Consider the following 22899-nt stretch of genomic DNA (forward strand, 5'->3'; position numbering starts at 1 on the left):
AATGCACACTGTTAAGATGGTGCTGGGTGCTGTGAAGAGTTGATTGTACACTGTGGATGATTTCATGGGGTGTAAATATATCTCAGTAAAAATGAAATAAAAGTCTGGGGCAGAAAATGTAAAAAATGAGCCCCAGGAAAGAGTGCCAAAAAGCTAAGTCTAGTAGGATCATCATGTCCAAATAATACAGACACAAGCTAGGGATCCCTACTGGCCAAATTTCTGATTTTTTTTTTTTTTAATTGAGATTGTTCACATACCATACAATTATCCAAAGATCCAACGTGTACAATCAATTGCCCCCAGTACCATCATACAGCTATCATCCATCACCACAACTAATCCTTTTTTTTCAATTTTTAGAACATTTCCATTACTCTAGAAAAGAAATAAAGACAAAAAAAGGAAACTCAAATCCTCCCATACCCCTAACCAACCCCCTCTGTTACCAATTCATAGTTTTGGTATAGCACATTTGTTAATTTGATGAAAATGTTAAAATACTACTAACTGTAGTACATAGTTTGCAATAGGTATATATTTTTTTCTATATGCCCCTCGATTATTAACTTCTAGTTATAGTGTCATACATTTGTTCTAGTTCATGAGAGAGATTTCTAATATTTGTACAGTTAATCATGGACATTGTTCACCACTAGATTCACTGTTTTATACACTCCCATCTGTTAACGTCCAACTTTCCTTCTGGTGACATACGTGACTGAGCTTCCCCTTTCCACCATATTCATATACCATTCAACACTGTTAGTTATTCTCACAATGTGCTACCATCACCTCTGACCATTTCCAAACGTTTAAGTCCACCCTAGTTGAACATTCTACTCATATAAGCAACCGCTCCCCATTCTTTAGTCTCATTCTATATCCTGGTAACTTATATTTCATGTCTATGAGTTTACATATCATAATTAGTTCATATCAATGAGACCCTGCAATATATGTCTTTATGTGTCTCTTATTTCACTTAATAAAGTGCCCTCAAGGTTTCTTCATCAACCCATTTCTTTCTTTTTTAATAAAAAAAAAAACAGTAAAAAAAATTTCAAACTACCCATTTTTAAAAAAAAAACGGTTTTGTTCACACACTATATATTCTGTACTAAGTAAACAATCTTGCTTCCCTATACATATTTATGTATTCACCACCATCACCACTATCTATATAAGGACATCTCCATTTCTTCCACAAAGAAGGAAGAGTCAAAGAAGGTAGAAAGACAAAAGAAAAAGAAAAAAGAAAGAGACAAAACAAAACAAAACATGACAGCTAGGAAGCAACAAAAGGAAAGACAGCATTAAACTAAAGTAGAACAGAGTCAGACAACTTCACCAATGCCAAGAGTCCCATACCCCTTCCCCTTCCCCCCTCCCCATAAGCATTTAGCTTTGGTATATTGCCTTTGTTATATTAAAGGAAGCAAAATACAATGTTTCTGTTAATTATAGTCTTTAGTTTGCACTGACTGTATTTCCCCCCAACCCCATCCTATTTTTAACACCTTTCAGTGTTGACATTCATTTGTTCTACCTCACGTAAAAACATATTTGTACCTTTTATCACAACCGTTGGAGCACCCTAGGTTTCACAGAGTATACAGTCCCAGTCTTTATCTTTTCTTTTTCCTTCTCATGTCCCACATGCTCCTAACCTTCCTCTTTCAACCATGCTCACAGTCATCTTTATTCAGTGTACTCACATTGCTGTGCTATCTCCCAATTGTGTTCCAAACCTCTCACTCCTGTCTTTTCCTTTCTGCCTGCAGTGCTCCCTTTAGTGTTTCCCGTAGAGCAGGTACCTTGTTCACAAACTTGCTCATTGTCTGTTTGTCAGAGAATATTTTAAACTTTCCCTCATATGTGAAGGACAGTTTTGTTGGATATAGGATTCTTGGTTGGTGGTTTTTCTCTTTCAGTATCTTAAATGTATCAGCCCACTTCCTTCTTGCCTCCATGGTTTCTATTGAGAAATCCGCACATAGTCTTATCAAGCTTCCTTTGTATGTGATGGATTGCCTTTCTCTCGCTGCTTTCAGGATTCTCTCTTTATTCTTTAAAGTTCACAGCCACCCTCAGTTTCACCCGTCGGCCAGAGACAGCACCTGGTCCTCTGGGAACTCCCTCCCTCCCAGAGAGGTCCTCCGGCTCTCCAAGGTCAATCGTCACCAAAAGCCTCTGTCTGCTTGTTGGGGATTCAGAGCTTGTATTGAGCAGTCCACGTTTGTTAATTAAAACCTCAGATGGAGCTGGGCTGAGCTATATTTGCTTGCTGGGAGAGTGTTGCTCTCTATCACAGCGAGGCTTTGCAGTTCAGGCTGTAGGGGGAGGGGACTCCCGGCTCGAGTCCGCCATCTTTACTTACAGATTTTACGCTGCGATCTCGGTCATTCCTCCCAATTCAAGTTGGTGTATGATGAGTGGACAGTCAAGTTTGTTCCCCTGCAGTTATGCCAGATTATTTACCAGTTGTTCCCGGTTGTTTATTAGTTATTGCAGGGGGACTAACTAGCTTCCACTTCTCTCTATGCCACTGTCTGCTTCCAAATTTGTGATATTTTAACAGAAAGAATAATAATTGCAATGGACTGAAACACAATGAGTCAATACAAATCCATGAGTTCCTCAGAGAGGTAAGACAAAGTGGAAAAGGGATAATATGATCATATTTGTGCTACAGAAACACAGCTGGCAGTGACATAAAAAAAAAAAAAATGGATTAGCAGCAGAGGATACTAATAAGGTAGCCAAAGCAAGAAGAAAGCAAGCAAGCATGGACTTGCGCAAGCCAGCCACCATTTGGGGCAACTACTCAACTTTGAAAGCTGGTAACTAAAGAGAAAGATTCAAATGTTTACCCTTTCACTAGGAATTCTATTTCACAGTAATCAAATAGCCCCACTTGAAGGAAAGCCCTATTTTACAAAAGAAGGTCAGCCAATAAATGAATGAAGAAGCAATTTATTCTTTATGAAGGAAATTCAGGCAAACATTATAAATGAACCATTGACACTGATGTAATGCACCCAGATTACTTTCTGATTACAAGGTAGAAAATGTTCAGTGGAGAAATAATGGTTATCCCCTTCATCAATCTTAGCATTACTAATGGTTGGATAACTAGACACTGGGGCTCTTGATGTGATGAAATACAAAGCACACTTCCATAATGTTTACCTTGATTAAATGCCAGATAACAACAAAGAAGCAATCAGACAAAATGACACAGTAGGACTTTCTGCAGGACAACTGGTCCGCTACCTTTAACAGGCTGGTGTCATGACTGTTCAAGATCTGAAGAGAATTAAGGGATATAATCATATGCAATGAATCGTCCCTACACTGGCTTCAAAAACCAGCAATAAAGGACATTTTGTCAACAACTGAAGATAACACTTACTAGCCAGTTCATTTTTACAAAATTAAAGAATTATGTGAAATTTCTTTAGCCATGTACAAAAATGTGCTCTTTGTTAAAAGGCATTCTGCAGTTAAATAATTTATTTTAATTATATTGGCCAGATTTTTTCCAAGGGGAATATTGAGTCAATCTCAACTGAGAAGATAGATAAAGGAAAAGTAAATTTGGCAAGTCTCTTTTCTTCTAAATGCTCACCATTTTCTTCTTCTCCATTCTTTGTGGTTTACTTCTCTCCCAAACATAAAGGAGGAAAAAAGGAGAGGAGGAGAACAAAGTAAGGAAGGGAAGAAGAAAGAAATAAATTCATATGCAGAAATACTCTTATCTTTAACCAGTAAGGCTCCTCTCATAGTTACAAAGACTTAGCGTACATTTGAAAAAGTAGTGACACTAAATTTGCCACCAATGCATTCTTCCAGTCCAATAAATCTTACTGATTTTTACCTCCTCAAGATCTCTTAACCTGTCTTTTCTACCTTCCCTGTAACTAAAATTAATTTACACCCTCCTCATTTCTCAACTTCCACTATTAGCCTCCTAATTAAACTTTTGGACTCTGCCCATCCAATCCCATTTCTACAGTGCTATTATTTTCTTGATATATGTTTGCTCATTTCACTCTCCTACTTAAAAACCTACGACAGCCCTTTTTGCCTAAAGTCTGAACTTCAATGTCCTTTACAATCCGGACTTAGCCAACTATTTTCTCACGGATCTTCAGCCACTTTTACCCATGCTACCCTATAAGGTCCTCAACTAAGTCAAGCAAACCTACTTCTAAAACACACTCTATCTATATGTGCTAATCCCTTTGCCAAAGATAACCTTCCCCCTAAACCCGTTCTTAAGTTTCATGGCAACTCAGGTCACAAGGTATAGGCTCTGTAAGCCCTTCCCAACAAAGGCACAAGTTCACTACTCCATCCTCTACACAATGCACATTTACAATAGCACCTAACATCATTACTTTGATTATCCATCACCCCAAAAAGTTTGTATATCCCTGTATGGTGTAATAATGCCTAGCACATCACACTAATGAACTGGTCTAAACATTCTTTCCTTCATGACCCAGAATGAGGTTTCCATAGATGATAAATCCAAAAAGTAATTCAACATATACATCAGAACAACGCTTCCTTAAGGGAACATTCTTTTATAGAATTATTCATTCAACAAATATTTACTGAGCATCTTCTATGTGCCTAGCACTCTGCTAGATGCTAGGAATAGAAAGAGTAAATAAGAAATTCACGAACTCACAGCTTAATCTACTGGGTGAGCAAACAAAAATCTCACAACTGTATGATCATACTATAACACTACTACAACACTTTCTTTTTTTTACTGCCAGTACGTTAATTTAGGACTTTATTTTCTCTTTCTTCAATTATTACAATGGCCTCCTATAATTGGTATTTAGGATTACACTCTAGCTTATATACTGGTCTCAAATTACTCTCCCTAACACAGAGTTGTAATTGCATGGCACGATTCAGAAAAAGGAGCCATCCTTTGTAGACTGGACTTCTGAATATAAAACTGAAAAATGTTAACAATGATTTCTGTTCCCATACCAGCTTTAAGACAATGATTTTATGGTACTCCTCCCTATTTTAAGATTTCTGTTCAGAAAACAAATTCAAACTCCTCAGTCTAGAATTCAAAATACTCCACTTTACCAGGCTTTTGTCCTAATACTTCTCTCTTTACCTTTTAATGTAACTCCAGACAAACTGCATTCCTCAAACAGACTCCATCTTCCCTATCCCCAAGTCATTACTTATACCATTTTCACATCGGAATTCTACCTGTATTCCAAGGCTAAACCCAAATATTCCCCAGCCCACCCCCAGCCACCACAGTGGATCACAAACGTCTCACAAGCTGTTTTTCCACAGCACTACAACCATGAATGCCTTTCAAAAAGCAAGATCAACAAAAACAGTATGTGTCTGCTGAATGTCCTTCAAAGACCATTCTGAAATCCCAACCTTCAGGTATAGACTAAAATACAGTAACCCATATTTCCAATTAATTCTATGCCAAATTTATTATATCCTATCATTTTCACACCTTAACACTGAGAGGATGTCCTGATGGCTCAATGAAGAACAAAAAAAAGTCTACTAATTTCAAAACAGATTAGCAGAAATGAGATCCAAGCCATACTTTTGGTGGAAAGGGAAGGAGGAAAATGTTGATATTTAACAATAGATGAGGAAATATTCAAAGAAAGGAAACCAAATCATAAATATGAATCAAAAATCTTTTCTGTTCTCCATTATTGCAAAAAAAGACACCAAACCACTATTCAAAGACACACACACATTACTTCCACCTTGAATACAATGCAAATGAAAATTCAGTCACAGGTAAATTAAACACTTAGGGGTAACAACAAGTACTAATTTAGCCTATATTCTGTTTCTACCAAGACATGTAACATATCTGAAATGTCATATAAATACAATTGATAAATTTTTTTAAGATGGAAATATTCTGGCATTTAAAATGTATGATATTAATTATAGCTGAGATGGCAGGCCTACCACACTCTTTAAATTATTCATCTATTTTTGTCAAGTATATCAAATTATATAAGTATAGAATGTAACTCTAATGGAAATAAAACCAGTTGGCGCTCTTGGACCACACTTCCTAAACCCTTCTTAATCTCAATTCGAATAAGGTACTCTACATCTCACTTTAAATCAAAACCATTCTGATTCTCAGTTTCATCAAATTTGTTTCCTTCTATTTCTATCCAAGTTTCCACCATGTATTATGCAGTTAAAAGTTTACTCAGGTGATAAATCTCATTCAGGAGCTACCCTTAATGGCAAAATTTGTATCACAAGTGCACTTGTGAATACACACACACCTCTCTTCGACATATGAATTATGTAAGAGGTATAGAATTTAAAAGTTAGTGAAAGAAACTAGGTATCAAAAAGATATTGCTAAAAAGTGAAATTATCATCATGGTCTTCACACCTGCCCTCAGTCCTATAATCACCATCCAGTTTTCCAAGCCAGAAATAAGTAGCATTATCCTTGGCTCTTTCTTATCCAATCACAGCCTTCACATCTTGACTCTAGTTCTAGTCCATTTTACCCCCTAAATTTTTTTCTCATCCACTCTGCCTTAATCCTCTCTCCTCTCACCTGAGCTACGCTGTCTCAGACCCATGTCTATGCTCTACTCTCCTCCATTCTAATCCATCAAATGCTGTCCAAAGTGATCTTCCTAAAAACACAAGCATGGCCCTGAAACCACATCTCACACTCATCTTTGTACCCTTCTCATCTACACCAGCATCTGATACAAAACAGGCTCAGATATTTGTTGAACTAACTAAACAGAGGAAATCCAGGCTCATTTATAAAACATACAAGGTATTTTTACAACTGGTCCATCTCCTTGGCTCCTCCTACAATTCCCACTGATCTCTCACAAACTTCCACCCTAGCATATGCTGCTGCTTCTGACTGAAATGCCTGATCTCCCCTGCCACCCCACCTCCCCCCAACACTTAAGGGCTCCCATCCTTCAAGCTCCAACTTTAATAGCACTACCTTCAAAAAGGGCCCTCACGACCTTCTTCCCTATCCCTTCCAAACAAAGGAGTTTGTATTCCCTGCCTTGAGCTATTCTGAACACTGAAAATACTTCTATTGTATTCAGTAATCCCGCCTTAATTTTTTTACATGCCTCATTGGCCTACATAATAAAAGCTTCTTGGGCTGATATTTTAAATATTTTTATAACTCCAGAGACTAACATATATTAAGTACTCGTTGAATGCTTTCATGAAATCAAGGGGAGATGCCTGTTAAATCATTGCATAGTCAGTAAAAAAGCAAACATTAGGAGACAAGTGTGCTAACAGAAGCAACAGAAGCAGTGTCTGCCTTACAGGCATAAGAAAAAGAATATCTAGGCTTCTGATCTTGATGACAAAATTTAGAGAAACCAGAGAGAAAGGAACTTAGCAACCATGAGAGCTGAGAATATGGGTTCTAGGATAGCCTGGGACAAGAAGCAAGAGGACAAACTAAGTTAAACTGAGTATAAACCTAACTTAGTGACAAAGCTATGACAGAATATTATAGCAAACCTCAAGCAGATGGGGGTAATGGGAAAAAACGTGTTGCACACTGTGACGGTTTGAATGTATTGTGTCCCCCAAATGCCATTATCTTTGTGGTCTTGTGGGACAGACTTTTGGTGCTGATTAGATTTGCTTGGAATGTGCCCCACCCAGCTGTGGGTGGTGACTCTGGTGGGATACTCCCATGGAGGCGTGGCCCTGCCCATTCAGGGTGGGCCTTGATCAGGGGAGCCATATAAACGTGCTGGCTCAAGGAGAGAAAACGGAGTGCAGCTGTGAGTGACGGTTTGAAGAGGAGCAAGCTTGCTAGAGAAGAATGTCCTGGGAGAAAGCCATTTTGAAACTAGAACTTTGGAGCAGATGCCAGCCACGTGCCTTCCCCGCTAACAGAGGTTTTCCGGATGCCATCTGCCATCCTCCAGTGAAGGTACCTGATTACTGATGTGTTACCTTGGACACTTTATGGCCTTAAGACTGTAACTGTATAGCCAAATAAACCCCCTTTTTATAAAAGTCAATCCATCTCTGGTATTTTGCATTCTGCAGCATTAGCAAACTAGGACACACACCCACTGCACAGAACCGCTAACTTTTTTTTTAGCACTTTCTATGTGTCAGGCACTGTACAGGCACTTTACATTATCTCATTTAACCCTCAATACACTTGTGAGTAGATGCCATTTTTCTCATATAGACAAAGAAACTGAGGTCCAGAGAATGAGTTACTAGCCGAAAATCTCCGAGCTACAAGGTGGCACAAAATTGTGATTTTAACCCAAGTCTGGCTCAAAGGCCTGTGCTTTCAACTACTATGCAATGATTTAGCTATATTATCCCAACTTAATTCTCCTAACAACCCATGAGGTAGATGCTGTCCTCATTTTACAGATGAGGTAATGGAGACCCAGGGTTAAATATCTGGCCCAAAGTCACATGCTCTTAATAAGTTCTAAAGCTGGGATTTATCCAAATTGACAGTCTTTCTATTAACATCGCTGCCTCACGGAACTCTGTAGAAGTGTGTCAATGTCAAAACCAAGACCTCATGTTCATTCTCTAAATATTACATTGGGTCCATGATCCCTCTCGTTTACTTCCAGCAGATCTCAAATTCTATTGCTTTAGGACCCTCTTCCAACTCTAAAAAATTAATGAGTACCTCAAAGAGCTTCTGGCTATATGGGTTATATCCATTGACATTTACTGTATTAAAAATTAAAGTTGAGAAATTTTAAAATATTTTATTAACTCATTAAAAATAATAAACCTATCACATGTTAAACAATTTTATGAAAACTATTTTCAAAACTAAAATTCAGTGGAAGAGTCAATTGTTTTACATTGTAAATCTCTAACAGTTCACTACACTAGAAAACAGCTGGCTTCTCCTTTCTCTGCATTCAATCTGACAGGCTATCACATACCATTTTGTTAGCCTCTGGAAAACTCTACTGTACACTCAGAGGGAATAAGAATGTAAAACGCAGATATCTTAGTATTATTTCTAAGAAACTTAATGTTTCTGTAGCAAATACCTTCTCAAAACAAAATCTCATGCACAATTTCCTTAAATACTTTTCTCTAGGAGAACAAAAATAAATTTCAGTCCAAACTGGTTTAACTGAAATTTTCAAATCAACAAGACCTCAATAAAAAGAGATTTTTACAGCACAAGAAAATATTTTTCAAAAATATAGGAGTAGACACATAGTCAATACCCATTTCTATTAGGAAAAAACTGTCCTATACATCCCCAGTGCTGGCACATAATGGACAGCCCTAACAGTTTACTAGACTACTGTTAAATATGCAATTCTAACTAGGTGTATGCACCTAATAATACATAAATAAATACAAAATACAAAGAGAAGCACAGGGCATGTTGCAACAGCCCAATATTAGGTTGAATCACAAACTGCCAATTGTGAAGGTGAGAAATGGTCCAATAGTGGCAATTTCATTTGGTTCAACACAATAAATCAACTCAAAATACAACTATAAAAACACAGCAATATAAGCCACCCACAAATTTCAATGCAACATAAATACAAATATCTGTTAGCTTAAAAATTGTTAATTTCTGTATTTTAAATCAAATATAAAAGTATAGATCCAAAGAACATATTAAGATAAACAAATAGTTGAAGATCAAATCACCAAAGATGACTGTCCACTACATGCAGGGTACCAAGTAAAAACATCGCATAGTAGTTGAAAGCACAGGCCTTAGAGCCAGACTTGGGTTAAAATCACAATTTTGTGCCACCTTGTGGCTCTGAGATTTTCGGCTAGTAACTATTCTCTGGACCTCAGTTTCTTTATCTATATGAGAAAAATGGCGTCTCCTCACAAGTGTATTGAAGGTCAAATGAGACAATGTGTGTGCTAAAATCTCACCAAGACTGAAAAGGTAAAAAGGAGGCCATCAATCCTAAATCTGTTCTTTGGCATGAGACAAGCCACAGCTACCAAGTTTACAACATCAGCACCAAATGATAGCTGCCAACATAAATCATTTTTCTTTCTTACCTTTTGCCAGATTTTCCCATAATCTCGTACAATGAATTATAACATTCTAGCTACCACTATCTAGTGAGAATTTTGGCCTTTTGAGGCAACGGTTGAATATTTTAGCTACTAATTCACACATAGAATCACTTGCGAGGTTCTAATACACTTTTAAACTGTTTTAATACATTAGTTTTGATTAGAGCACACCAAGTTTTGATCTAGTTTTTTTTTCCCCTGAAACTAATAAAGAAAATTATACATGAAATGCTGACTTGACAAGCATGATGAAACCTTAACACTAGAATCTTGATTTAAAACCAATGAGTAAAAAGAAAACCAGGAAAAAAAAAAAAAAAAACAATGAGTAATGTTTCAAAAGATTTCAAATGAAATCCAAAGCAACTGTGCTCAAATGGAGTTCTACTATACACTGATTTTTGTCTGCAGATGCAATGAGTTACTGTATTTTCCTAAAATAGTGAAATGCTTGAAAACTGGTTCTGACTAGCACGAACATGTTCTTACACGTACTCTAGTGAGATTTTAGATCCATAACCAAAAAAAAAAAAAAAAAAAAAAGTATCATAAATATTAAGAAAGATTCTGCCGGTTACTGTTATTATGCCAGTCACTAATGCTCCATTCGAAGCCACAGCACCATGACAGACGTTAAGAGGAAAGAAGAGAGTAGAGCGACGATGAAGAATGCAGGCCTGGGAGTCAACCAGACCTAATGCAAACCCTGGCTCCGCAACAATAAGGTCACAGTCACCTTTAAGATTAAGCTTCCTCATTTATAAGTTAGGGAAAATAATGCCTATCTCACAATTTTGTTGTGAGGATTAAATGAGATAAGGTGTATGTTCCGGTTTGCTAATGCTGCCCTTATGCAAAACACCAAAAATGGACTGGTTTTCATACAGGGGATTTCTTTGGTTACAAACTCAATAAAAGTGTCAAAACAAAGGCATCAACAATAGGCTATCTTCACTGAAGAACAATGAAGGTGTCCGAAAAATCTGCTAGCTGGGAAGGCACAGGCACGTGGCTGCATCTGCTCCAGGGTTCCGGTTTCAAAATGGCTTTCTCCCAGGACGTTCCTCTCTAGGCGCCTGGGGGTATCTAGTTTCTCCCAGGCAAACTCTGGGCTAGTCATCCACTTTCAACGGCCATCTCCAAAATGTCTCTCTGAGCTGCTCTGAGGTCCTTCAGTTTGTGAGCTCTTTCATAGGACTCCAGTGATTAAATCAAGATCCATGCTGAATGGACAGGGCCACACCTTCATGGAAATAATCTAATCAAAGGCATCACCCACAGTTGGGTGGGTCACCTCTCCATGGAAACAACCTAATCCAAAGATTCCAACCTAATCAACACTAATACGTCTGCTCCCATAAGACTGCACTAAAGAACAAGGTGTTCCACAGGACACTATACATCTAAACCGTTACAGCATATAAAGCACAGTGTCATCCACATCATTATCATTTAAAATGTACTACCTTTTTTTCCTGTGACCAAAACTCCTAAACTTTGAGTCTCTGTAGTTTCCCTAAAACTAGAATCCATTGACAATTCTTTAATGTCCCAAATAAATGAGCTTTCTTTTTTGATAATTTTTAATTAATACAAACAAAGAGCGCTATTGGCCTAAAACAAAGCAGTTAGCTTAATCAGACATTGCTTTATTATGCCGCAGTGTTTACTTCCTTTATTTAGAATTTTAAACTATTTATTTTGAAATACTTTCCAACTTACAGGACAGATACAAAATAATACAAACCCCATACAGAGAACTCCAACATACCCTTCTCTCCACCCTAGATCCACCAATTTTAACATTTTGCTGCATTTGCCACATCATTCTATCTATCCATCAATCTATCAATCCATCTGTCTACCTATCTGTGTATTTATCAATCCATTTTCTGAACACTTGAGTATATGCTGCCTATGTCAGGCTCTTTGAACACTTAACACTGCCACTTCCTAAGAACAAGGTGTTCACTTATGTATGTCTTAAGTGCAGTTTATCAAGTTCAAAAAATCTAACACTCATACAAAGCTTACAGTCTAAATTCCAAGTTTTTCATATGTCCCAATAACATACTTTTGAGCCTTCTTTCCTCCCTTGTTAGATGCCACCCAAGATGATGTATTGTCTTTAATTGTCATTTCTTTGCTAGTTGCTTTTTATTTTTATTGTGGGAATATATATATATATAAAACATGAACTTTCCCATCTCACCCACTCCCAAGCATACCATTCTTTGGGATTAATCACCTTCACTATGTTGCAGTACCTTCCCCACCTGTCATTACTAAACTTTTTCATCTCCCCAAACAGAAACCCCACACTCATTTCGTATTAACTCCCCATTCCCTCTGACCCCCAGCGGCAATCTGAACTCCATAATTTTTGTCTCTACAAGCTTGTGTAGTCTCTGATACTTTCTTTGTAGTTTCCAAGGGGCTTAAATTTAACACCCTAAATCTATAACAATCTTGTTTGCTTTGATATCCCCTTAACTCCAATAGTATACACAAACTATGCTCCTATAACTCTCTGTCCCCTCACTTTATGTAGTTCTTGACACAAATTACATGTTTATAAATTACAAGTCCAAAACCGCTGATTTCTCATTACATTTTACGCATTTACCTTTTAGATCCCATAGAAAGTAAAAAGTGGAGTTACAGGTCAAAGATACAATAGTTCTGGCATTTATTTTTACCCCCACTGTTAACCTTATCAGAGATCTATTGTCTATTGTTCTTTCTTTCCAACCTGCAGAACTTTCTTAAGAATCTCTTATAGGGATGGTCTTTGGTGACAAATTCCCTTGGCTTTTGCTTATCTAGGAATGTCTTAATCTCGCCTTCATTTTTGAAAGACAGTTTTGCTGGATTTAGAATTCTTGACTGGCAGTTTTTTGCTTTCAGCACTTTAAATACGTCATCCCAGTGCCTGATAAGAAATTGGCATTTAATCTTTTTGTGACTCCCTTGTATGTGGCATGTTGCTTCCCTCTTGCAGCATTTAGAATTCTCTATCTTCAGTATTCGACATTTTAATTATAATATGCCAAGGCATGAGTCTATCTGGGTTATCCTGTTGTATTGTTGAACATCTTGATATGAATATTCAAGTCATTAAATTTTGGAAGTTTTCAGCATTATTTCTTTGCATATTCTCTCTGCCCCTTTCTCTTTTTCTTCTCCTTCTGGAACTTCCACAAAGCCTTTCTTGGTACACTTGATGACGTCCCACAGATTCCTCAGGCTCTGTTCACTTTTCTTCATTCTTTCTTCCGTCTCCTCACTCTGGATTCTTTCTACTGCCAGCTCCAATCTTCTGTTGAACCCCCCCCCAGGGAGTTTTTCATTTTTGTTACTGTGGTCTTCAGCTCTGTTTGGTTCCTTTTCATAAGTTCCATCTCTCTACTGATGTTCTTTGCATCCATCTATCATATTCCTGATTTCCTTTAGTTCTTTGTCCATATTTTCCTTTAGCTCTTTAAGCATTTTTTTTTAAGTCTTTGTCTGGTAAGCCCCAGGCCTGCTCCTCATCATTAATGGTTTCTAATGCTTTAATTTTCTTCTTTGCCTGGGTCATCACTTTCTGTTTCTTTGTATGTTTTCTAATCTTTTGTTGAAACTTGGACATTTTTATATTTTAATGTGTTACTGAAATTTAGATGCTGAGGCATCTGTTCATAAGCTTGTAAACCAGCTAATGTTATGATAAAGCTTTCCCTGAATGCCAGGAACCAAAAAAAAAAAAAAAAAGGAAAAAAAGATTAACCTGTAAGAGTGCTTTCCTTCAGAGCTTACCCATACAGTGAGCTTAGAGAATAGCCACAGGCCAAAGCATAGGGGCTGTCCTGATTGTTTTGGTACCTCTTGGGCATATGTGTGGCCCTTCCCCCATTTATATGAATAAGAATGTCCCCTCTTCCCTAGAAAACAGTTTCCTAATGGTGCTGGGTCTTGCAATGTATATCCTACAGCCAGCAATCCCTTGCACCAAGCAGCCACCTGACTGCTTTCCCACAGTGTTCTCTGTAGAAGAGTGCAAGGTGAGCTGCCTTCTACTTGTGGGGCAAGTTCTGGGAGGGTGAGTCCCTCAGGTGACCACGAGACAGACTGTGCCATACACACATGCTCCCAGTACATGCAGGAGGGTTACTCTGCTCTCTCCAGAACTGGGATCAGAAATCCGCACTGGCCCACACCCAAGCAGGCGAGGGGGTGGGGGTGGGAGACGAGCCAGGGCTCCAAGATCCCACTATTTTTAAAGTAGCCTTTATCTTGAGTCAGAGCTCTCCCTGTTACTGCAGTCCTTTAACTGTTTACTGGAGCTTTAAGAAAGATGTTCATGCCAGTTCTTGCTGGTTGTTCAAAGCTTCTGTGGGGGAACAGAGTCCTGAAGCCTCTCACTCTGCCATCTTTACCAAGGTGGGGCCTGTTTTCTTTGGACTATACATAGCTTTATGAAAGAAAAATTTCTGCCTCCTTAAAAGGTGAATGTAAATAAAATCTTAGACAATTTTCAGAAGTCGTATCTTCATTTCTATTTGCTGTTTAATTAGCAGGGACTCCTAATATCTTGTTTCTTTTTTTACCTATCTCCCCACACCTGTCCCCACTCAAAATCTACCAAGTAAAAATCTATACACAACTACTCAAATGTAGCTAAAGATTCATCAGTAAGTCTTTTTGGATACAAATATCCACTGTCTAATTTCTGTTTTAAGTCTCCACATTCTTTATGTTTACTTTATGAGGTATATATATGTAGCAAATAAAATTGAAAGAAAAGTATTAAGCCTAGTGATTCCTACCTTGCTACCATTCTATATTTAAATGCATCATCTATTAACTGAACTTTGGGCTAAATCTTATACACAGCATACTAATAAACTTTTCAAATATGAAAAGCAAATTCTGGTCTTTTAGTAATGGAAGACTGAAGGCTCTAATATAATTTTACATCACATAATTCCCATCTCCAATGAGGAAGACTTCCCTTTACTGTTTTTGAAATCATATAAAATTAAAACAATTTTATATGACCAAACAAAAAGTCAGTAATTTCGACCGATATATCAAGGAAAAGTTTCAACTATATAACCATATATAGCTGTATAACTACACAACTGTATATACGTATTAGAAATTTACTTCCTAAATTTTGGAAGTAAAAAGAACATACGTATCTACCTTCTCTTGACTCTGCCTCCGCTCAAACTATCATCCTCTATCCTTCTAGCTTAAACTTTTCCAAGGAACAGTCTATAACCTTCTTCATTCAAACCTCCCATTTGCTCCCCAGTCTAATCTAAAATCTGACTTTACTTCCCTGGTCCCATAAAAATTTGCTCTGCTTATATTCAACTATCAAATCCCATCAACCACTTTCAGACCCCATCCTACACTAAACCTTGGCACCATCTGTCACCATTGAAAACTTCCTTTCTCAACACTCATACCTCTCTTGGCATGTTATGCTGCTATCTACTGGTTCTCCTCCTACCTCTTCCACAACTTCGCTGCAATCTTGTCAGAAATGAAATGTTGGCTGTTCCCTTGGTCCTCCCCTCTTCTGTGTATCTCTCTATTAACCTCTGGTCCATGGGTAAGTTCCACACTTGTATATGTGCATACTTCCAATTTCTTCAGCAGGGTCCATAATTTTCAACTGATTCTCAAAGGGCACCTTCCCCCACCAACAGAGGTTGGAAAAAATTTCTCCATATACTCTCGCAGAGTGATCTCATCCATTCTCTAACTTCCAACAACCAAAAACTTGCAATGACTAAATCTGTTGAATCCCCCACTACTCTCTGATCCAGATGCCTATCTCTGCCTAAATATCCTATAGGCACGTCAAGCTCAACAGACTCAAAATCAAACTTTCACTTTCCTTACCCAAACCTGCTTTTCTTCCTCTATTTCCTGAATTAAATCATACCAACAGGTTCCTAAACTAAAGAACTTCTGAATCATAATCAACTACTTCCTACTTTTACATCTCACTGGGGACCTGACTTTATTTGTCACTAATTCTGATTATCTTCCAAATGTATCCTATTCTTTTCTATACCATCCGCTGGTGCCTTGATTATCTTTTACATGTACTTAAATGACACTTCTGACCCCAGCTTCCTGACCCTTTTAATCCAGCCTCTACATTTTTACTGTCTCCCTAAGAAGCATGTCACACACACAACTTCTGCACCCCCCTCCACTTGTTCTCTCAATGGATCCCTATCAAATACAGACAGAAGTCCCGACTCTTTAACAAACAGCGTAAGGCTGTTCACAGCTGTTTCTGGGCACACCTCCTATCCCTCACATCCTTGTATCCTAGGCCCCATCACTCACACTATATATAGATTGACTCTACACCTGCAGTTCCTTCGTCCTGAGATGTCCTCAGCCTGGCAAACCCCTATCAGTCTTCAAAACTCAGCTCAGAGTACTGAGATGACTCCCTCAAATTTCCCAAGCAGAATTAATTGTTCCTTCCTTAGAATGCCTAATTTGCAGATAACCTGATGAGTGGAGCACTTTATTGGTTCAAGGCCCTTTCTCCCCGTACCACTATAAATTCATTTGGAACAATAGGCCATAAGCCCCATAAGGGCAGCAAGTCTATACATGGTGCCTGAGAACATGGGTGGCTCAACAAGTTTTTCTGGAACTGAGTTTTGGTTCTATTTTAAAATGTTACATCCAAGTACAGTAAGTTCCGCTGGAAAAGGCTTGTTTTGAAAATCTGACTCTGTTCCAACATGAGATATACATATGAACAATTTGAGCATAATGGGAATTTCCCAATTACTTACATATGCTTTCATATAAAAAACACCAGGTGAAGGTAGAAAACTGCACCCATGTGGACAGAGCTGTGCTGAAATACACAAAAACACGAAACGCACACACACCTCAAACACCTACTAGCCGCCTCAAGTCACTGTGTTATGATCCACACCCACCCACATCCACGTGGTGTTACAACTCTCCATATGATTTCAGAGAACCCTCTTCCAACTACTTTAAAATAACTCGCACATTGCAACCCTTCAGATATCCACCTCCATAAGCAAACCAGGTCTTTTCCAAGGCAAAGTGCCACATTCATTGTAGTATTTATGTGTTTCTTAACCATTTAACATATGCAAAACTGTGCTACCATTTTTGTTGTTGTTTTTTTTTTTTTAGGTTTCAATGACAAAACTCTTGGTGCTATGTCCCAACCTTTTCCCCATTAGCCCTGTGGTTTTAATGGTGCAATTTTGTATAGTGTGGTGATTTTTAAGAACCTATGTTGCTTTATAGCAGAACTGATGGTAAAAATTAACAACTGCATGAACAGTTCTTAGGCTTCAAGAAATCTGCAGTATTCCAATTCCAATAATTTACTGGAGAAAACCTCTGCCTTCCCTCTAAATTCCACAAAACGTTTACAGTCCATACCCTAACACACCATTAGGATATTCGTAACCTTTAGGCTTGGTGGCTCTGACTTCTGGTGAACACGGGGTTAATTTTTTCAGCTTAAGCTTTAGTCTGCCTAAAACTAACTCAGAAGACAAGTTTTCATTGCCTGTATTTTCATGCATATCACTTACAGTTTCATTGTTTCGTTTGCTTTTAACCTCTGGAGTGTAAAACATATTGACACTTTGATTTTAAATGACACTGGCAGAGCTCTCTAGCCCACTAAAGACATGAGTCCCTATCCAGGTTAAAATAGATTTAGTCACTAGCTGCATAACATCACAAATGTCATTTTTTATTTTTACATATAAAGTTTCCACTCTATCCTTCACACTGATGCCAAAATGATCTCTAAATCCCCTTACTCCCCTACCAAAACCTTTTTGGCTCCCTCCTTTGCTATACGGTAAAGGGAGAAACCCTACTTTTAGCTTAGCAAACACGGTCCGGTCCTACAAAATTGAGGCCAGACACACCTTAGTAGACTCATCTGAAGCCACTCCCACCACTCCAGTAACACCTAAGCACTGGCCTTACCCCAAAGCTTGACACCTCAGTGCACCCACTGTTCCCTGCTTGAAATGACAACCTCTCTCCAGTTTGGCCAACTCCTATTCAGTGTTAATATCTGTAAACTGTTCCTACGCCCTCCACAAATTTAATCATTCTTTTTTCTGTTCTCCCACAGCACTCTGTACAGCTATTAAGCTAATAGCTAATACACGCCATTAGAAGGCAGAAAGTATTATTCTTCTTCGAAATCTCATTGTCCAACACTGGGCCCAGCTTATACTATTCCTGGAGATGTAACTAACGTTACCAAGAAAATAAAAATGGATGAGGGAGAGGAAACGTCCAGAAAAGGGTAAAGTTAAGACAGTACTAATGAGTCCCCATCTTGGGTCCAAAAACATCTCCTCCTCTTTAATTACTTGCTCAAATAACAAAATACAGCGTATTCCATTGTCCTCTAATGCAGACAGCCTATGTGTATAGCATGTTTTTGGTTTTTTTAACTATACTTTTCTTAATTTTATATGTATAGTGCTTTATTAATCATACTTCATTGTTAAAAAATGGCTACCTTCCTAAGGTAAGTAATGGGTAAAGTTAAAATAAAAAGTACACCAGTAAAAAGTTTGTGGAAGCTAGCGGATTTGAAAATTAAAATTGCAAGTCTCTTTTCTAGATAATACATTAAGTTCCAATCACAAGAAATATGCAAACAGGATTACACAGCCACAAATCCAAGTATTTTCTCCATTAAAATATATTGTCTTGGCCAAACCAATCTGGACTTTTCCAGAGTGAAAGCTTTAAAGCAGAGCTCCCAACCAGTATAGCTTGCAAAAGGGAATGGGTTACAAGGATGCTGAAGACACTGATGGTCTTGGCCCTCACGGTCCAAAGGTTCCTGCTAGAAGCAGCCTTGGCCATTTACCCCAGTATGCCTTACATGTATTGTCCTTATCTGCTGTGTAAGGACATGAAAAAGCTTTATGCTTTAAAGTGCATAAGAAGGATAATATGGATATAGTGAGATGCCCAAGCATTAACCACATGAATACCTATGAACCTATAAGTACAATGGGCAAATTCCTACAAGGCCTTAATTTGTGGTGGTCAGAACCAAGCTCTATAAACCAGCCTCATGTCTGTTCAAAAGATAACAGTCTGAAATTTCCCAATAATCACGGTCTTACTCTGCCACCAAGATGCATTTAAGAAATCTGAAAATACCTACAAATAGAATAAGCTTTCAAAAGGAGCTCCTTCTACACTACCCCTAATCAAGACATATTTGAAACTATGCAAGGAGATTTTCAGAATCTTTGCCTCACAAGAAAATTTATATCTTTTGTCACATCCTTTTTTGACCATCTCATTAACAGCGAATTCACCCACAACAACTGACCAAACTCAGTTACCTTAAATAACTTCTGTCCATTAAAACATGCTCCCCCTTCCCCAAAGAACAAACCTCCAGCAATTACATCACAATCTCATGCTAATATTCACACAAACCGGGTCTTCCTCTTAACAGTGGTATCTAGGGAAAGTCTCTTCAACCTTTCCAGGCCTCATTTGCCTCATCAGTAAATATGAAGTATTTCCTTTAAAGCAAGACTACTTGGAATGGATCAACGGTCTAAAAGAGCTAAACAATTTTTATTCTAAAAGTTACCACATTCAAATACTATAACTGCTCTGACAGCAATTACAAAAAGAATCTCCAAAACCTTTGGTCAATGGCCACATCAGCTCTTACAATCTAGAAAACTGTTTTAGAAGTGTAAATTCAAGTGCACTGTGAAAAACAACAAGTCCTTTCACACATCATTTTCTTTTCCACTTATTCATAAACCACTCTCCTCCTCTCCAAAATTAACTTCCCAGACACAAAGGGACAAGAAAACTCGGCATTAGTAATAACGAACCAATCCACTTGGAAAACAGGCAATTACTGGAACTCCAGTTCAAGCAAGTTATTTAAACAACGTTAGGCTAAAACGATAACAAATCCAAGGAAGTCAAGCAAGATGATCATTCAGCAATGCTGTCGTTTGCAATAAGAGTTACAAAAAAGGGAATAAAGTCACAGATGTTAAGTCAGCAGGCTCTTTGGGACAGGTGAAGAGGGAAGACCGGTCAATGAAAGATAAAGGTTTCCAAAGAAAAGGACGACTGGTGTTTAAAAGTAAAAAGGAGAGCGGAAACTCGGATTATTGCTTTAAGTCACTGGTAGAGAGGACGGTATCTCAGAGTCCTTAGCAATACCAGAAAATCAGTAGTCTCCTCATCTAGTGCTAAGTGCTGCTTCAACCATGCAATCGTCCGCCACTATTCCAAAAAAATGAAAAACAAAAAAACCTGCGCTAAGATGAAGTGAATTTTAATACCTTTGGTGGGGGGCAGTTAGATGCCCGCTTTGGGGTACCTGAGGCCGCGGAGTGCGAAGTTCCCCGCTCCCCGGGGCGCAATCCCCGACGGACACGGCCACTCCTCTGAGGTTGCCACCCATCCCGGCCACGGGGGCCGAGACCCCGACTCACCTCCTCAGGGTGACAGGGGCCGGGGTCCCGGAGCCGAGGCGCCCGCCCCCACCGTCAATCAACGACCCCGACCCCAGACTCGGCGCGGGGGCGCGGTCCCGGGAGGAGCGGGATCGCAACGGCGGCGCGTCTAGGGGTCCCGCAGCAGCCGCCCGCCGGGCCAAGCAGTGGCGCCGTCACCCACAAAACAGAAAGTTGCCTTCGACAGAGCCCGGGCACTCCGCCTCGCCGCGACCAGGCCTCGGGCCCGCCGCGCTCACCTCTCGGGGTGCGCCGCCCGCCTCCGCCGCCGCTGCCGCCGCCTCCTCCCTGTGAGTGCAGCGGGGTCTGACCTGTGGAACCACCATACCAGTCTCGCCCGCTGCTGCAGCGCCGCCGCCGCTCCTCAGCCGCCGCCGCCGCTCTTTGTTCCCCCGCCGAGCGCCACCGCTTCAGCCGGCCGCCTCAGCCGCCCCGCGGGGCCGCCACTACGCCCTCCCACCCGCGGCCTCGCTCTCCGCGCTGCGACCGTCGCCGCCTTCGCCTCCGCGCCGCCGCCGCCGCCGCCACCGACGCCGCCGCCGCCTCCTCCGCGCCCCCCTCGTTTTCATTGAAAGCAAACAAGCATCATGGCGGCGGCCGCCGTCCCCCGCCCCCCCAGCCAGCGAGAGTCCGCCCCGCGGCCGCCGCTCCAACATCGCGGCCTCCCATTGGTCGCCGCGGTCCTCCCAGCCAGAGAGGTCCCGCCCCGCGACAGCCGCTCCAATATCCCGGCCGCTCATTGGCCAATTCCACCGGACGCGCCCACTAGGCGAGCGGCGTGGGGGTGGCGGCCCGAATGACGTTTCCCTAGGCCCCGCCTCTCTACCCCCGTGCCCGACAGCGGTGAGCCGGCCCAGGCCCGCCCTCCCGCGCCTGTTCCCGCGCTCCTCGCCGCTTTCCTGCCAGGGCTTTCTATTTTCTTTCTCTTCCGAAGGCTCTTCCGTTTCTCATCCAGCCCCCTTTTCGTCTCGGACGACTCACTTTGCTCTCCTCTCGCCCCTCGTGTTTCTCGATCGTCCTGCCCTTCGCCTCTTCCCTTCCTTTCCCTTAGGCTTTCGCCTGTCAATCACATGGGAGCGAGTGCCTGCTCCGGAGACTTTTGACCTCGGCGAGTACCTGGAGCTGCCTACAGATGAGCAATTCATTCGTAAACAGCCGCGTAATTCATCCTGCCTCAGTTATGCAGAAACGTGGATTAGTGGACCGTTTCGGTCCGTTAGTGGGCGTTCTTTTCAGTAAATGAATGGACGGCTTGCGTGGTTGGGTCCTGTCCTGGGGACCACTGACCACAGCTGCCTTCAGAGATCCAGGTGTTCTTTTCACGGCAAACTGTGGTGATGGAAGGTGAGCAGAGAAAGGCCTGGCACTGTATATGAGGACTGATTCATGATGCAGCAAGAGAGATTTGACTGGTCATGGTGGCCTGGCCCGGCCGGGGCACAGAGGCGAATCAGACCCCACCCTCCGCTGAGTAAGCTCGTAGTCTAAGGGCAAGAAAAACACCCAACAGAGGGTGACAGTGCATTAGAGAAGTATGCTGAAGAGCACGGTGTGAGGGGAAGAAATGGCTTCCTACCAGTCTATGAGGGGAACTAGGAATGGACCACTGACTCCTTCCTGGAAAAATTAACCCTGAAGTTTCGGGAGCACAAAGGAACTAGCTATAACAGCACCACTGAAGGCTGTTTTAAGCTAGAGTTTATAGGAAATGGGTGGCTGCTGCCTGAGGCAGGGCAATGCAAAAGCCCAGCAAGGGTGAGGGACTTGATAAGAACTGCAGACTGACCAGCTGCCTGCCATGCACATCCTGTTCTTTCTGAACATTTGAAGAGAATCCTACAAATGCCTACCAGCCTTTTTCAGATCCAGATCAAAGTTCCCTTTTCAAGTTATTGAACCCCAACTCAAATAGGCTTATGCAAAAGGGGGTATCAGGAATCACATAACTGCCCAGTTCCGGCATCATAAGATGTCATCAACCCCACATTCTGTTCTCTCCACTGACTTCCTGACCAGGCAGGGAAGATGGCCACCAGCACCTGCAGCCCTAGATTCTACCAGCTTCTCCACTTGGCTAGAGAAAGTACAGCTTTCCTAATAGTTCCAGCAAAAGACCCAAGGCAGGCTCTCAGTGGCCTGGCCTGTGCCGTGCCCGCACCCCTGAAACTAGGTGTAAAGTCAGCCCCACCTGAACCAGGTATACTGAGAGTGGGAAAGGGGTGCTTCTTCAAGGGAAGTTGGGGGTGGTCGCCAGAAG

At 40.6% G+C, this 22899-nt stretch overlaps 1 protein-coding gene across 1 annotated transcript in view; it reads right to left on the bottom strand.

The window, feature by feature from the left end:
• Nucleotides 1–21072, bottom strand: part of CNOT6 (CCR4-NOT transcription complex subunit 6) — a 100521-nt gene extending 79449 nt beyond the window's left edge. Inside the window, exon 1 of the mRNA XM_037817644.1 lies at nt 20882–21072. The gene's annotated coding sequence lies outside the window, so the exon portion shown is untranslated. The remainder of the gene's footprint in view (nt 1–20881) is intronic.
• Nucleotides 21073–22899: the final 1827 nt, after the last annotated feature.

Source organism: Choloepus didactylus, chromosome 24, assembly GCF_015220235.1.
Source record: "Choloepus didactylus isolate mChoDid1 chromosome 24, mChoDid1.pri, whole genome shotgun sequence".
Classification (NCBI taxonomy): Eukaryota; Metazoa; Chordata; class Mammalia; order Pilosa; family Megalonychidae; genus Choloepus; species Choloepus didactylus.